This window comes from Sminthopsis crassicaudata, chromosome 4, assembly GCF_048593235.1.
Source record: "Sminthopsis crassicaudata isolate SCR6 chromosome 4, ASM4859323v1, whole genome shotgun sequence".
NCBI lineage: Eukaryota > Metazoa > Chordata > Mammalia > Dasyuromorphia > Dasyuridae > Sminthopsis > Sminthopsis crassicaudata.
Genome location: NC_133620.1, coordinates 456,068,808 through 456,085,819, shown reverse-complemented (window position 1 = coordinate 456,085,819; position 17,012 = coordinate 456,068,808).

The following is a 17,012-nucleotide window of genomic DNA, read 5'->3' as shown; positions in this document are numbered from 1 at the left end:
ATGAAGGGCTCCTGGAAAGAATGGAAGGCTTGTTTCAAGGAGAAAAAGCAAAAAGGAAGAAAACTTAAAGAAGAAAAAAGAACAATAACTGGTGTCAGGAGGTGGGAGGTGAGAAAAACCCAACATGGAGGAAAAATGGCAGAAGGCCCATTAGCCACTGAAGGCAGGTCACAGGAATGTTGATCTTCCTACAGAGGGGAGGACCTGAAACCTCACTTCTACCAGGAAATGATGGTAAAAATCCACAAACAACTATAGGAAAGGAGTCACCCAGCATACATTACAAGAAGAAATTATCTACTCTCAGAGAGAGGTCTGTGGGAACAACATAGCATTTTCACTTTTTTGTGGTCATTTGCTTGCATTTTGTTTTCTTTCTCATTTTCTTCCTTTTTGAGCCGATTTTTCTTGGGCAGCAAGATAATTGTATAAATATGAATGCCTATATTGGATTTATATGTTTTTATCATGTTTAAAATATATTGCATTATTTGCCATCTAGGGGAGGGGATGGAAGGACGGGAGAGGGGAATTGGAACACAAGGTTTTGCAAGGATCAATGGTGAAAAATTATCCTTGCATATGTTTTGAAAATAAAAAAGCTTCAATCAAAAACATATCAGATTAGATCAGAAAACTCCAATAATTAAAAAGAAGAAAGGAGAAGAAAGAGAGAAAGAGAAGAAGGAGGAAGGAGGAATGTTAGGATTACTAAGTGAGAACTGAGGTTGTCTGGACAGTGACAAGGTGAGAATTCAGGTTTTCTGGACAATTACAAGGTGAGAACTCAGGTTGACTTGATAGAAGGAGCAAGCCCATTGGCTGAAGTGGTTCTTCCCAGAAGCCCTTGCATTATCCCACGCCCATTCTCTGGGAGGATAAAGAGGACAGCACTCCAGGAAGAGAAGAAGACTCTGAATTGCATCAGGCTTGACGGGGCTCTCTGCAGGAAGGGAAGTCACTTCTTTGGACAAGAGTTAACAGCAACTGCCTGGAGACAACGGTTCGTTACAGGAAGAAGAATCTGTCGGAGAGATTTGAGTAGAAGACACAGTAGATCTCTTCCCAGAGAGCGATCCAGCAGCTTCTGGAGACGATAGCTCGCTACAATTGGCGCCCAACGTGGGGCAAGGACTTTTGCTTATCCTGACAAGAGGAGCTAGACCAGACCTTCGCAATTTGGCGCCCGAACAGGGACAGACACGGTCCTGATTCCAGTGGAAAAGCCTCCCATCCAGATCTCAGTCTCTCTGACCCAGAACCGTGAGTAACGAGGAAACTTTGTTAAAGATTAAGTAAGCGTGCTAATAGATAAATAAGGAACTTAACTTGTTAAGGGATAAACCAGGAATCTCTTATAGCTGAAATGGGGCAGATGTTAGCTATATTCAATCCCTGGACCTCAGCCGACTCAACCCCAGCCCCAGAAGCAACCTCAGCTCCACCCCCATTCAGGAGTGGTACTATAGAGAGTATAATCAACATAATTGAGGAGCAGAGTTTACTTGTAACCTGGGTACAGATTGCTAAACTCTTGGCTGCATTAAGACGCACATCCCCTTGGTTCTTAGAGGAAGAAAAGATAGATGTAGATAAATGGAAGCTAGTGGGATATGAAATGAAAGAATTTCAAGCAAAAAATGGGCCTCGTTCAATTTCTGCAGAAGTATTTTATATCTACAACATAGTTCAATTAGCCTTAAACTATCAAGCAAGTTGTAGGAGAAGGAAAAGTTTTAAAAATGAACAGAGGAGGAAGTGTGAGGAAAAAAGGAAAGATCAAGATCTTGCCCTAGAGCAAGAAGATTTAAATGAGGAATTATGGTATGATTCTCTTGAAGAAGCTTCAACCCTGCCTAGAGAACAGATTGACAGGCCTACATCAACCCCACCTTCAGAGATGGAGGAAGAAAGAGGGGAAGAGGCAGAAACACAAACAGAATTGCCTGTGAAGCAGCCTAAGCCTATGACAAGATTAGAAAAAGCATTGGTTAAAGCTAAGAGAGAAGGACAGGATATAAGTGATTTTATACATGCATATCCTGTGATTGAAGAGATTGATTCTGTAGGTCATAAAATGAGAAGATATGCACCTTTAGATTTGAATAAAATTAAGGATTTGAAAAAAGGTTGTACCCTTTATGGGACTACATCAGCTTATGTCAAAATGTTACTAGATGGTTTGTCTTATGAAGTCCTAACCCCGAATGATTGGAAATCCATAGCAAGGATATGCCTGGAACCTGGAGAAAATTTATTATGGCTTTCGGAATTTCACGAATTATGTAAAATTCAAGTCAGATGCAATTTGGAAATAGGAGTTAACACACAATTCACTTTTGAGCACTTAGCTGGTGAAGGTCAATATGGAGAGAATTCGGAACAGATTAATTATACCATGACAATATATGAACAAATTGCTAAGGCTGCAATAAAAGCTTGGGGTGTCCTCCCTGGACAGAAAGATCGTGGAGAGGCTTTCACTAAAATACAGCAAGGTCCCAATGAACCTTTTGCAGATTTTGTGGGACGTTTGCAAACTGCTGTCAAAAGAACTATTGGAGAAAATTCAGCTACAGAAATAATGACCAGACATCTGGCTAAGGAAAATGCCAATGAGATTTGCAGAAGAATTATATGGGGATTAGACAAAGATGCTCCTTTAGAGGAGATCATAAGACGCTGTGCTACAGTGGGAACAAATGCTTTTTACACCCAGACAATGATGAATGTGGAAAGACAGGGTCCCTCCTGGCAAGGGCCTTCTAGAGAAACTCGGCGATGTTTTTAATGTGGAAAAATTGGACATCTAAGAGCTCAGTGTAGGTATGGAGATACAGTGAGAAGACAGGGTGAAAGAAGACCTAAAACCCCATGTCCAAAATGCAACAGAGGACTCCATTGGGCATCAGAGTGTAGAATAATTCAGGGAAATGGGATGAGGGGCCCAGGTCCAGGGCCCCAGGCAAAAAAGACTTGGGGCATGATGGCAGCTGATGTTACACCCAAAGAGCTTTTAGAAGGTCAGGACTCTGATTTGATCAACCAGCAGAAAAGCAATCACATGGCAGAAAGGGATTACCTGATAAGTGAGCCAAAAGGCAATCAGATTGCAAAAATGGATTACACTTGGGGAGAATACAGGCCTTTTAAACCAACAGGGCTGTGTTCAATGCAAAACAATTCCAATGTAATTGCCAGATGATGAGAAGAGATTTAGAAAGTGGTAAATAGAAGGTAATTAGATAGGTTAACTGCCTTGGGGAGAGGGTTTGCTTGTATTTCTTCAGCAGGAAAAGGAATCAGATGGGTGCCAACGAGTCATATTTGCCTTGTCCATCAGAGAGAGACAGAAAAAGAGAAAGACCTCAAAATAAAGGAGAAGATCTAAGAAACATCTTACACCAAAAGAGCATGGCTAATAAGAAGACTGTTAAAAAACTTTAAAAACCAGCAGAAATCATTGGACTTCCTCACACAAGATGAGACTAATGGACAATGGACTTATGGACATTTATAAATTTTCAATTTATGATTATGTTATATACTTCTAGCATGTGTTATGTTACTATGTTACTATGTGCTTATGTAATTTATGTAATTATCTGTAATACTTCCCATATTGATGGATTTATGTTTCAAGGTCATGACTGTCCTATGTTCTAAATCAAAAGAAAGGGGGAGATGTTAGGATTACTAAGTGAGAACTGAGGTTGTCTGGACAGTGACAAGGTGAGAATTCAGGTTTTCTGGACAATTACAAGGTGAGAACTCAGGTTGACTTGATAGAAGGAGCAAGCCCATTGGCTGAAGTGGTTCTTCCCAGAAGCCCTTGCATTATCCCACGCCCATTCTCTGGGAGGATAAAGAGGACAGCACTCCAGGAAGAGAAGAAGACTCTGAATTGCATCAGGCTTGACGGGGCTCTCTGCAGGAAGGGAAGTCACTTCTTTGGACAAGAGTTAACAGCAACTGCCTGGAGACAACGGTTCGTTACAGGAAGAAGAATCTGTCGGAGAGATTTGAGTAGAAGACACAGTAGATCTCTTCCCAGAGAGCGATCCAGCAGCTTCTGGAGACGATAGCTCGCTACAGAGGAAGGAAGGAAGGAAGGAAGGAAGGAAGGAAGGAAGGAAGGAAGGAAGGAAGGAAGGAAGGAAGGAAGGAAGGAAGGAAGGAAGGAAGGAAGGAAGGAAGGAAGGAAGGAAGGAAGGAAGGAAGGAGGAAGGAAGGAAGGAGGAAGGAAGGAGGAAGGAAGGAAGGAAGGAAGGAAGGAAGGAAGGAAGGAAGGAAGGAAGGAAGGAAGGAAGGAAGGAAGGAAAGAAGGAAGGAGGAAGGAAGAAGAAAGGAAGGAAGGAAGGAAGGAGGAAGGAAGAAGGAAGGAAGGAAGGAAGGAAGGAAGGAAGGAAGGAAGGAAGGAAGGAAGGAAGGAAGGAGGAAAGAAGGAGGAAGGAAGGAAGGAAGGAAGGAAGGAAGGAAGGAAGGAAGGAAGGAAGGAAGGAAGGAAGGAAGGAAGGAAGGAAGGAAGGAAGGAAGGAAGGAAGGACAAAGAAGGACGAAAACAAGAAGAACAAGAAATCAAGAATGTTGGGCACCATCTTAACTGAAAGGTTCTAATGAGATTTTATGTTAGCTTGATCTGAAACAAGGGAGGTGAGCTCTTCTGGAGATGATATCCAGAATGTGGAGGGGAATTTCCTCAGTTTGATCAGAGCGTATGACTATTACTTTCTCTACTGATTCATGCAGAATCCAGAAAGCAATGTTGGGGAGTGTGGAGGCCTGGATAAGAGACTTTGGATCACGGTGGAATTGGGATTTTTTTACTCACTTCTGCTAGATCAGGGGCTTCAGAAGAAAAAGGCAGATTTGAGAACTGAACAAATCTGGGAACAGAACACAGTACCTGAGGATGAGATTTGGATTTCTGAAGCACTGGGCTTTAAGAAAAGGAAATTACAGGCTCTTGGTCAGGACTGAAATTCATCTAAAGAGGACTAGAACATATATCCTTGCTTGGTGATTAGTGGAACTGAAGAACAGGAAGGAAAGTCACCCACATATAACTACCAAACCAGAAACTATGAAAAGTATCAGCTCAGATGACATAAGGGAAAGTCTAGAGAGACAGCTAGGTGGCACAGTGAACAGAACACTGAATCTGGAATCAGGAAGCCCTGAGTTCAAATCTTCCTCATACTCCTAGTAGCTGTCTTCTGTCGTCAATTTTTTCATCTGTAAAATTAAATATCCACCTTCTAGGGTTGTGAGGATAAAATGAGATGATATTTCTAAATTTCTTTGAAAACCTTAAAGTGTTATTTAAGTGCTATCTTAGAATTGTGGTCAAGAAATATGATGATTCTCAGCAGACTTCATCCAAAAACAAGGGCAATAATAAATAGTATAGCATGAGCTACACAAACACACAAAATATAGGTGGTAAACAAGGAAACAAGAAAAACTGGTCATTTTAACAGGGGAAAGGAAATTTAGCCTCCTAGATTTCACTGAACCTCAAAGGGGATGTGATTCAAGAGCGGAACATGGTTTTTTAAGGGCATACCTTTAAATACAGAAAGAGCTGATTGCCTGGAAGGGACAGTGCAGAAACATTGGATGTTGAGAGCACTCATTAGGAAATCCATGAATAAGAAGTAGGAAAATGATAATCAGAGCGGAGCAAAGATCAATGGAAGAAGAAATAGGCATGATAGTGCAGTAGTACTGTACACAAGAATCTCCCCAAAGTCTCCCGAGCCATTTTGAGCCATTAAAATTTAAATTGTGTATAAGTTCAGAGTACAGATCACAAATTGGAACTTTAATCATCCAAATTTCTACTGGATTTCTCTCTGCTCAAATCAGAACAGTTGATAAATTCTTGTTTTGCCTCAGTGAAAATGTCCTTCTTTAGAAGGCAGAGGAAGTAACAAAGGGAACTATTCTAAACCTAATTTTGACTAAGAAGAATTGGTTAACAAAGCAAAATTGATGGGTACCTTGGGAGGAAATGGCCACTCTGTCTCAGAACTCATAATAAGGAAGGGAAAAGCCAATATGGACTCATGGGCACATGCACACACACACACACACACACACACACACACACACACACACACACACACACACACTTTAGAGAGTGGATCTCAAAGAATTCAGCAAAAAGCTAAGTAAAATCTCATGGCATACAGAGAAAGTCACTCTAAGAAATTACAACAATCCAAGTAAAGTAATTGTAATGAGTTAGAAAAGAAAGAACAATATTAGAGATTAGTATGGATAATTTGGGGATTTATCACCAACTCAGATTATTTTTAGAATATATAGGAGATAGAAGCAAGGGCAATAATTGAGTATGAATATATTAGTAGTAGGGACCTGTGAGCAGAATATCTGGAGCACTGATGTACAAAATTAGGTACAAAATTTTTTTGGCTGAGGCAATTGGGGTTAAATGACTTGCCCAGGATCACAAAGCTAGGAATATTAAGTGTCTGAGACCAGATTCGAACTCAGGTCCTCCTGACTTCAGGGCTGGTGCACTATTCACTGTGCTACCTAGCTGCCCCCCATATATTTTTTTTTAAAACACAGGGCAAGGAGAAATGTCAAAGAAGGGATAAAACTAATGTTTAAGTTTAATGGAACAATGATAGTGGATAACGAAAAGAAGATAAAACTATTCAACTCATATTTTGTTCCTATATTTTCTACCAAGAATAATTTTTGGTCTGGGAAGCACAGAACAAGAATGGCTAATAGGGATTGTAAATTCTCAATCTTAGGAAAACTATAATCTCCTAAACTGTATTGAAAGAATGAGTGAATTTAGCTCCTGCTGGAGACCTTTGAAAAATCAAGGAAAAATGTCTTCTTGGTGTATCCTTTTCTCACCCCATCTGTTTTTTAGATAATCATAATATTTTTGTGCCCTCTGTCTATTTAGACTTCTTCCAACTGCCCTAATAATGGTAAAGATCACATGCATCATCTTCCTATATATGAATGTAAATAGTTTTTATGCTTCTCTTGAGTCTTTTGTTTGAATCTCAAAATTTCTATTCCGCTCTGGTCTTTTCATGAGGATTGCTTGAAAATCCTCCATTTCATTAACTAGCATATAGAAAAATGCTTCTTAAGTCACTAATAATTAGAGAAATGAGAAAGAAAATGACTGAGATTTCACCTCATAATCCTAAGATTGGCAAAGATGACAAAAAGAAAAATGATGAAAAATGGAGGGTCTGTGGGAAAACAAGCATACTGACATATTATGTGAAGCTGGGAACTAGTCCAACCAATTCTGGAAAGCAATTTGGAACCATGCCCAAGATGTTGCTAAACTGTGTATACCCTTTGAACCAGAGATATTAATTCTAGCCATACACCCCCAAAGAGATCAAAGAATAAGAAAAAAGGATTCCTATTTGCAAAAATTAGTTATAGCAGCTCTTTGTGGTAGTGAAAAACTGGAAGCTAAGGAGTTCTCTCTCAAATGGAAAATGAACAAATCATCATAATAAAATATTATTGCACTGTTAGAAATTATAAAAGGAATGGTTTGTGGGATACCTGGAAAATGAGATGAATAGAACCAGAAGAACAAATTATGCAATAACATTTACTTTGTAAAGATCAACTTTGAAATGCCCAAGAAATCTACTCGATCCAATCATGATTCCACAGGATTCATGATGAAATATGCTATCTCATTCCCTGACAGAGATTTGGTAGATTGAAATTGCAGAATGAGAAATACTTTTTTGACACAAAACATATGGGAATTTGTTCTGCTTGACAGCGGGTCCTTGTTTAAAAAGGTATTGTTTTTCTTTTTTCTCAGTTGGGGAAGAGAATAAGGAGGTGCTGGAAACATGACTGACAAAAAAAAAGAGGAAGAAGAAAGTAGAGAGGGCCATCAAAACATGTTTTTGAATGGTAAAGAAAAGAAGGAAGGCCAAAAAGAAGCATGGAAAAGCTGGACAATTTTGAACGCTACAGTTTGAATTTATTAGGTAAGCTAGTAAAGTTTTGCTTTAAATTTTACTAGCTTAAAGCTATGGGATACTCCATATACTTAGAAAAAGAAAAGAAAATGAAAAAGCAAGCTGCATATAACATTTGCAGTTTTGTGTACAAAACCATTGTTTTCTTTTCTCATGTGTGCTCATTTTAATGTTTGTTCTTATTTTTAAGTGCTCATTTTAATGTTAGTTAAGTTTAGAAGCTTTTTAAATGGATAGATGAAAGGAAAATCATGCACAACAGATCATATTACAAGACCAGAAATGGGCAAATGTCCTAATTTCTTCATCATTTATTTATGGCATTTAAAAAAACTTTTTTGAATTCCAAATTCTCTTCCTCATCCCACTCCTCTTCTACTCACTGAGAAGGCAAGCATGATGTTATCAATTATACATGTGAAATCATGCAAAATATATTTCCCGTATTAGCCATATTAGAAAAAAATTAAGAAAAATAAAGTGAAAAAAACTTTAACTTATCCTCAGAGTCCATTAGTTCTTTTTATGGAGGTGGATAGCAGTTTTTCATCATGAATCCTTTGGAATTATCTTGGATTCTTAAATTGATCAGACTAGCTAAATCATTCACAATGTTGATTACAATATTGCTATTAGTATATACAATAATCCATTCTGCTATTCATTTTGCATCAGTTCATAATAGCTCTTTCCACGCATTTCATTTCTTATAGCACATCACATAACAATCATGTCACAATTTGTTCAGCCATTTCCACTTGATGAGCATTCCCTCACTTTCTAATTCTTTGCTACCATAAATGAATTGCTATAAATATTTTTGTACATATGGGACCTTTTCCTTGTTCTATGATCTTTTTGAAATATGGTCCTAATGATGATATTGCCGGTCAAAGGATATGAACAGTTTTATAGTCTTCTGGGTATAGATCCAAGTTATTCTCCAGAATGCTTGGACCAGTTCACAACTCTAGAAACAGTTCATTAGTTTACTTATTTTCCCTCATCCCTTCCAGCATTTGCCATTTCTACTAGGTATAAGGTGATACTTCAGTTATTTTAATTTGCATTTCTCTAATCAATGATGATTTGGATTTTTAAAAATATGACTATAGATAGATTTGATTCCTTCTTCTGGAAACTGCCTGACAATTTATCAGTTGAGGAATGTTTCTTATTTTTATTTAATTCAGTCCCCCATATGTTTGGGAAAAAGAGACCTCTATCGGAGAAACATGGTGTAAAAAATGTTGATATTACTTTATCTGATAACTTTTGTCAAAATGGACTTGCCCTGATTATCTCTTTCAATTATGTCTATTTTACTTTTGCTTTGTGGTTTCTATCCCTGCCTCTTTTACTTTAGCTGAAGAATAACAGATCCTGCTCTACCCCCTTATTTTAACTGTGTGTTTTCTTTCATTTTCATATGTGTTTCTTGCAAACAACATATTGTTGGATTCAGGTTTCTAATTCGTTCTGCTATCTGCTTCCATTTTATGTATGAGCTCATCCCATTCATATTCACAATGATTACTATTTCCCTCCATTCTATTTTGTTCTGTTTATACTTCTGTCTCTCTTTGACATGTTCATCTTCAAAAGTCTATCTTGCTTCTAAACACAATTTCTCTTAATTTACTTTCCCTTTTATTATCCTCTTCCCTTTCTCTTATTCCTTTTCCCTCCTGTTTTCCTGTTGGGTAAGATAAATTTCCATACCCAACTGAGTATGTAGATAGATAGATAGATAAATATAGAAATAGTTATTCTTCCTTCTGAGTCAATTCTGATGAGAGTGTGGAACAACCATTGTCTACTCCTCTCTGTTTCCCTTCCACTAAAAGCTTTTTTCTTGAGTGCCTCTTTTATGGGAAATGATTTTCCCCATTCTACCTCTCCCTTCTCCCTTCTCTTAGTGCATTCTTTTCTCACTCCTTCATTTTTTTAGATAATCCCAATATAAGTGATTCACTTCTGTACCTTTTATTTAAACTCCTTCTTACTGCTCTAATAATGGTAAAGATCTTTGGAATTATATGCATCATCTTCCTAAATGTGAATGTAAACAGTTTTTATGCTTCTTTCAAGTCTTGTGTTTGAATGTCAAAATTTATATTCAGCTCTGGTCATTTAACCAGGAATGTGTGAAAGTCCTCCATTTCATTAAATGTCAATTTTTGCCCCTGAAGAATTATATTCAGTTTTATTGGGTAGGTTATTTTTTTGTTGTAATCCTAGCTTCTTTGCCATCTACAATATAATATTCCAAGCCCGCCACTCTTTTAGCATGAAAGTTGTAAAATCTTGTGTTATTCTGACTGTGATTTCTCAACATTTGATTTGTTTCTCTCTGGCTGCTTGTGATATTTGATCCTTGATGTGGCAGCTCTGGAATTTGGTTATAATATTCCTGGGAATTTTTATTTGGGGATCTCTTTCAGGAAGTGATGCTTTCTATTTCTATTTTTTTCTCTGGATTAATGATAACTGGGCAGTTTTCCTTTCTAATTTTTTGAAATATGATGTCTAAGCTCTTTTTGTGAGCACAACTTTCAAGTAGTCCAATAATTCTTAAATTCTCCTTTCTCAATATATTTTCCAGGTCAGTTTTTTCCTGAGCTGTTTCACTTTTTCTATCTTTTCATTCTTTTGGCTTTTTTTTTTCTTTATGTGTCATAGAATCATTACCTTCTGCTTGTTCAATTCTAATTTTTATGGAATTATTCTCTTCAGTGAGCTTTTGTGCTTCCTTTTCCATTAGACAAATTTGGGTGTGTTTTTAAAAGATATTTTGTTGTTGTGCTCCTTTTACCAGGCTATTAATTCTGTCTTCCTAATTTTCTTACATCACTCTCATTTCTTTTCCCAAATTTTCCTCTACTACCCATTTCTTTCTTTAACTCTTCAAGGAATTCTTGCTAGGCTTGAGTTAAATTAGCATTTTTCCTTGAGGCTTTGGCTAAAGGTATTTTCACATTGTAGTCTTCTTATGAATTTGTGTTTTAATCTTCCCTGTCACTGCTGTAGTTTTATAATGGTAAATTCATTTTTTTTTTTGTTTGCTGCCTTTTGCAGCCTATTTCTTCATTTTGAACTTTATGTTAAATTTAGGCTTTGTTCACCTGGAGGTGAGAAAACTTAAAACTTTTTTATGCTACTATTTTTTAGCTAGTCCTGGAGGTCTGAAAGTTTTTGGTGCTTCCAAGGTGGAATAATCTAAAAAGTGTATGGTTTCAGCTATCCTGCTTTGTGCTCCTCTGTTTACCCAAGAAAGGCCTCTCTCCCATACAGCTGCATGTGCTAGTATTTCTCTTATCCTTCTTTTCTCTTACAGTTGCAAATGCTAATGTTCCTCTCCATCCTGGGATTGAGACTCCAAACAATTCTGGGCTTAGAGCTCCTGAAGCTGCTACTGTCCTCCTCCAAGGCTTGCCACTGGTGCTGTCATCTGGGCCAGCCCTAGTGTCACAGATTACTCTTGCTAACTTTCTAAATTTTCTCACCATAGACTTTGTTTTGCTCTGTTACTCCAAAATTCAATTTAAGGCATGACTTTAAAGTTGTTTGGAGGGGAATATTGGAAGAGTTTGCTTGGTTGCTACCTTTAATCCACCATCTTGGCTCCCTAAATTTCTTTCTAAAAACAAATGAGTTCATTCTTCAAACTATGTTTTGGCGAGCTTCATTCAATTTCTAATAAAAGTCCAGCATATATTCTTTAAGAAGTGGCTCATCAGAAGGTTTTGCAAGGGTCAATGTTACCCATGTATATGTTTTGTAAATAAAAAGTTATAATTTTAAAAAAAGTGGCTCATGAATATATTATCCTAATGTTCCAAGCCAGTAAGTCCTTGGGTTTGAACTGCAAGATATTGGTAATCATTTACTTGAAAGAGTCACAAGATTAGAAACGTTTATTGAAAGATACACCTAATCAGTAGCTCTATGATCCATCTGTAATCCAACCAGCTGTGGCAGAGCCATTCAGCACAGATATTATTATGTCTTGGCATTTTGCCTTCTGAAACATGAATTGAGTTCCATTAGTTCAAAATAAGATATTCTCCCAATACTGACCTAGCCCATGGCTCACCTTTGGGGAGAGTTTTTTATATCCCAGAGAAAGGATGGTTAATGTAATAATAAAAATTATTATAAACTTTTATAATTACATTATATTATATTATAATCATATAATAACAATAATAATAAGAAGAAGACTTGGAAAGTCTGGTACAGGTACTTCAAGGGTAAGAGAAGTGCCCATCATATAATAAATAGGTATCTCATATACCAATAGGAATTGTGGACTTAGGCCTTATGAGACAGTTCCAGAGACTAATCTTCAATAGCATTCTACATTACATCCCTATGTCCTGGTGCCATGAAGAAGGCCAAGAGAGACAAGGACGAGAGCCATTTTCCAACAGATAAATGTTCAAGGAATATAAACAAGAACCTTTCAAAAGAAGAAATATAAAGCATCAACAAACATGAGAAAAGAATGAGCCAAATGATTGATAAGAGAAATGAAGTCAAAAATAACTTTGAGGTTTCAGCTCATGCTCATCAAATTTGAAAATGACAAAAAGATAAAATAGCAAATGTTTTAAGGCTGTAGGAAGATAGTAATAATAATGCAGGGTTATTAGAATTATAAATTGATCCAACTATCTTAGTGGAAAAATTCATAATTATTCTTGTATCTCTTGTTAGACGTATACCGTGGGGAGATCAAACATAGTGAAAAAGGCATTAAGTATACAAAAGTATTTATAGCAACACTTTTTATAGTAGCAAAGGACTGCAAGAAAAGCAGATGCCCATTGATTGGGAAATGACTGAATAAATTATGGTCTATGAATGTAATGCAATATTGTCATATTGTAAGAAATGACTAATATAGAGAATTCAGAGATATTTGGGAAGAACTGTATGAAGTGATATAGGTTGAAGTGATCAGAACCAGAAAATAGATAAATCAATGACCACAATATCTGAAAGGAAAATAACATTGAAAAACATGGGGTAATGAGGTGGTACCATAGTGCATAGAGCACCAGGTCTGGAGTCAGGAAGACTCTTCTTCACAAGTTCAAATCTGGCTTCAGACACTTACTAGTGATATGACCTAAGCAAGTTACTTAACCACTTTTTACCTCAGTTTCATCTCTCTCTATTTTTTTTTTTTTCAAAATACATGCAAAGATAATTTTCAACATTCACCATTGGAACTAATGTTCCAAATTTTTCTCTCTCTTCCCCCCCTTCTCCTAGACAACAAGTAATCCAATATGAGTTAAAGAATTCTCCTAAACCTTTCCCTCCACTTATCATGCTACACAAGAAAAATCAGATCAAAAGGGGGGAAATGAGAAAGAAAAAAACAAGCAAACAAACAATAACAAAAAGGTAAAAATACTATATTGTGATCCCCATTCAGTCCCCATAGTCCTCTCTGTGGATACAAATGACTGTCTCTATCACAAGACCATTGGACTTGGCCTGAATCATCTCATTGTTGAAAAGAGCCACGTCCATCACAGGTGGTCATCACACAATCTTGTTGCTATGTACAATGTTCTCTTAGTTCTTCTCACTTCACTCAGCATCAGTTCCTGTCTCTCCAGGCCTCTCTGAAATCATCCTGCTGTTTCTTACAGAACAATAATATTCCATAACATTCATATACCAGAACTTATTCAGCCATTCTCCAATTGATGGGCATCCACTCACTTTCCAGTTCCTTGCCACTGCAAAAAGGGCTGCCACAAACATTTTTGCACATGTGAGACCTTTTTCCTTTTTTATGAGCTCTTTGGGATACAGACCCAGTAAAGACACTGATGGATCAAAAGGTATATAACACAGATTGATAGTCCTTTGGGCATAGCTCCAAATTGTTCTCCAAATGGTTGGATCAGTTCACAACTCCACCAATAATGTATTAATGCCCCCAGTTTTCCCACATCCTCTCCAACATTTATCATTATCTTTTCCTGTCATCTTAGCCAATCTGGGAGGTGTGAAGCAGTACTTCAGAGTTGTATTAATTTGCTTTTCTCTAATCAATAATGATTTAGAGCATTTCTTATATAACTAGAAATTTGCCTCAGTTTCCTCATCTGTAAAATGAGCTGGAGAAAGAAATTATTCTATTATCTTTACCAAGAAAACCAAATAAGGTCACAAAGAGTCAGACATGACTGAAAAACAACTGAACAACAGCAAAATTCTAACCAGAACCAGTGACCCATCGGGATTCCACAGGGTTGATGATAAAGTAAAATCCCTTCCTTTCAGCAGTCAGTGGAACCTAGGGCTCCCTATGACCTCCATGATGAATCTGACATTCATTATTTTGTATTTAAGGCCTCTTATAACCTGAATCCTAAAACTTTCCCAGCTTCTTTTAATTTATTTCCCTCCATAGACTCTATGAAGGAACTGCACTACCCTCCTTTCTGTCCCTCACACATAGTGTCCCACCTTCCATTTTCATGTCTTTGTCTCTCATCCCCAGAAATGTGCTGTTTGAAGAGGGCTGGTTGTTTAATTTTCAGTGTAAGCATTTACACCTTACACTGGCAAACATTACCAGTTAAGGCTTGGTTTAGATAGACCAAACTTTAAAGTGTGTCAAGTACACTGTTCCCCCTCCTCACGACAGCCTGTTGTAAAATATTTGCCAGTATACCTCTGCCCATACTTAAAATGGGCTTCCTTCAAGACTCAACTTAAATCTAACATTCTACAGGAAGTCATCCTTGCTCCCAGTGCCCCCCTCTGAGATTACCTTCCTTTTATACAATATTCAAAAGGTATTTTTAAAATTTAGTGCCGTTTTAAGCTACTAGCTTTTTTGTTCTTTGTGTTCCAGTTCTGACCTGTAGTAAATGCTTGTTAGTCTAAGATAAGATAAATACAAATACAGCTGTGTTTTCTACAGATGGCACTTTGACCTCTTTTGCCATGTCTGTGCCTTTGATAGTCAATTCTGGTAAGAGTTTCAGATGTTAGGGGCAGCTAGGTGGCGCAGTGGGTAGAGCCCCAGCCCTGAAGTCAAGAGGACTTGAGTTCAAATCCAACCCAATTTGGGATGTCTAACAACAAATATCTGCAGTCTTGTTAATGTGTCAGGTTAAGTCATTGCCGAAGTCTGAACTGACACCTGCACACAGACCTGTCTGATAGAGGCTGCTACTGAGCCTTTGGAGAGAGAAGCAGGAATTACTAGGAGCCAACAGGGGGTCATCAAAGGCAGGTCAGAAGCTCTCTTCTTTATTTAACGAGACTACGCACAGGAGGAATGTTGTGAGTCTGATATCTCTGTATTTCAGTGAGTCATTTCATGTGATCTTGGTGAGATGGGAACTAGATGATAGTACTGTTAGCTAAAGTCTAATGACTGTACCCAAAGAGTTTTCAAAGATCATACCCATGGAAACCCAAATGGAGGTCTTTAAAGGCACAGGACCCTTGCCCTTGACCCAATTCTTCTGAAGGGTTTTATCAATGATTTGGGCAAAGGTACAAATTGCTATAACTATCACATTTGCAAATGACCCAAAGTTGGAAATAAGGTGGGGATAACTAACATGTTGGATGACCCAGTCAGGATCTAAAAAGATCTCTGCACGATAGAGCCATAGGTAAGATTTATATATATATTTAGCTGAGGCAATTGGGGTTAAGTGACTTGCCCAGGGTCACAAAGCCAGGAAATGTTAAGTGTCTGAGGTCAAATTTGAATTCAGGTCCTCCTGACTTTAGGCCTGGTGCTCTATCCACTGCTGCACTGAGCTATCCTATTTTAAAAGAATAAAAGTGAAATCTTATGCTTATTGTTTTTCAAAAATCAACTGCACAAATATAGAACAGGAAAGGCAAAGGTGGGGGGAAAAGACCTGTGGATTTTAGTGTGCTGCTGGCTCAGAAGGAGTCCTCAACAAGAAATGACAGCCAAAAAACACATCTTGGTGGTGTTAATGGAAGTATGATGTCCAAAAGGGACATTCCAGTGATTCTCTATTGCCTCTGGTTGGCATTCAAAGCCCTCTGCAATTCTTTCCAAGTTTATTATACATTACTCTTCTCCCCACACACACTGCTGTCCAGCCAAGCTGGCCTTCTTTCAGTTGCTCACATACAACATTCCCTCTCTTTCCTTTGTCGTCCATGGCTCTGGGCTCCTGATGGGCTTTGAGCCTGAGTCAGGTCCACCTGGACTTTCACACCTTCTTCGTGCCATGCTGCAACCCACCCACCATTTTCATTGGCTGTGGCATATGAAATCAATTCTACCATTCCAGTAAAAGAAGAACATGACAGCCACCTTTTCCATGTGTTCATTCCCCATCCCTGTCACTTCCCGGACCCAAACACCCTCTCCGTGGCTACCATGTTCCTTCCTCTATGTGTCATTTTAATCTACCGGAATGTAAGCTCCTTGAAGACAGGGTCTGTGTTTTTGTTTTGTTTTGTTTTTGTATTTCTATCTCAAGCACTCAATGTATAGTGCACAAGCTAAGTCCTTTGTAATTCTTTATTTTTCTTCCTTCTTTCCTTCCTTTCCTCACTCCTTCCTTCTTCCATTCCTCTCTCTTTCCTCTCTCCCTCTCTCTCTCTCTCTTTTTTCTCTCTCCCTCTCTCTTTTCTCTCTCTCTCTCTTCCCTCTTCTCTCTCTCTCCTCTCTTCTCTCTCCCCTCTCTTCTCTCTCTCTTTTCTCTCTCTTTTCTCTCTCTCTTCTCTCTCTCTCTTCTCTCTCTCTTCTCTCTCTTTCTTTTCTCTCTTCTCTCTCTCTCCTCTCTCTCCTCTCTCTTCTCTCTCTCTCCTCTCTCTCTCTTCTCTCTCTCTTCTCTCTCTCTTCTCTCTCTCCTCTCTCTTTTCTCTCTCTCTTTTCTCTCTCTCTCTTTTCTCTCTCTGTCTCTTCTCTCTCTTCTCTCTCTCTTTTCTCTCTCTCTTCTCTCTCTTTTCTCTCTCTCTTTTCTCTCTTTCTTT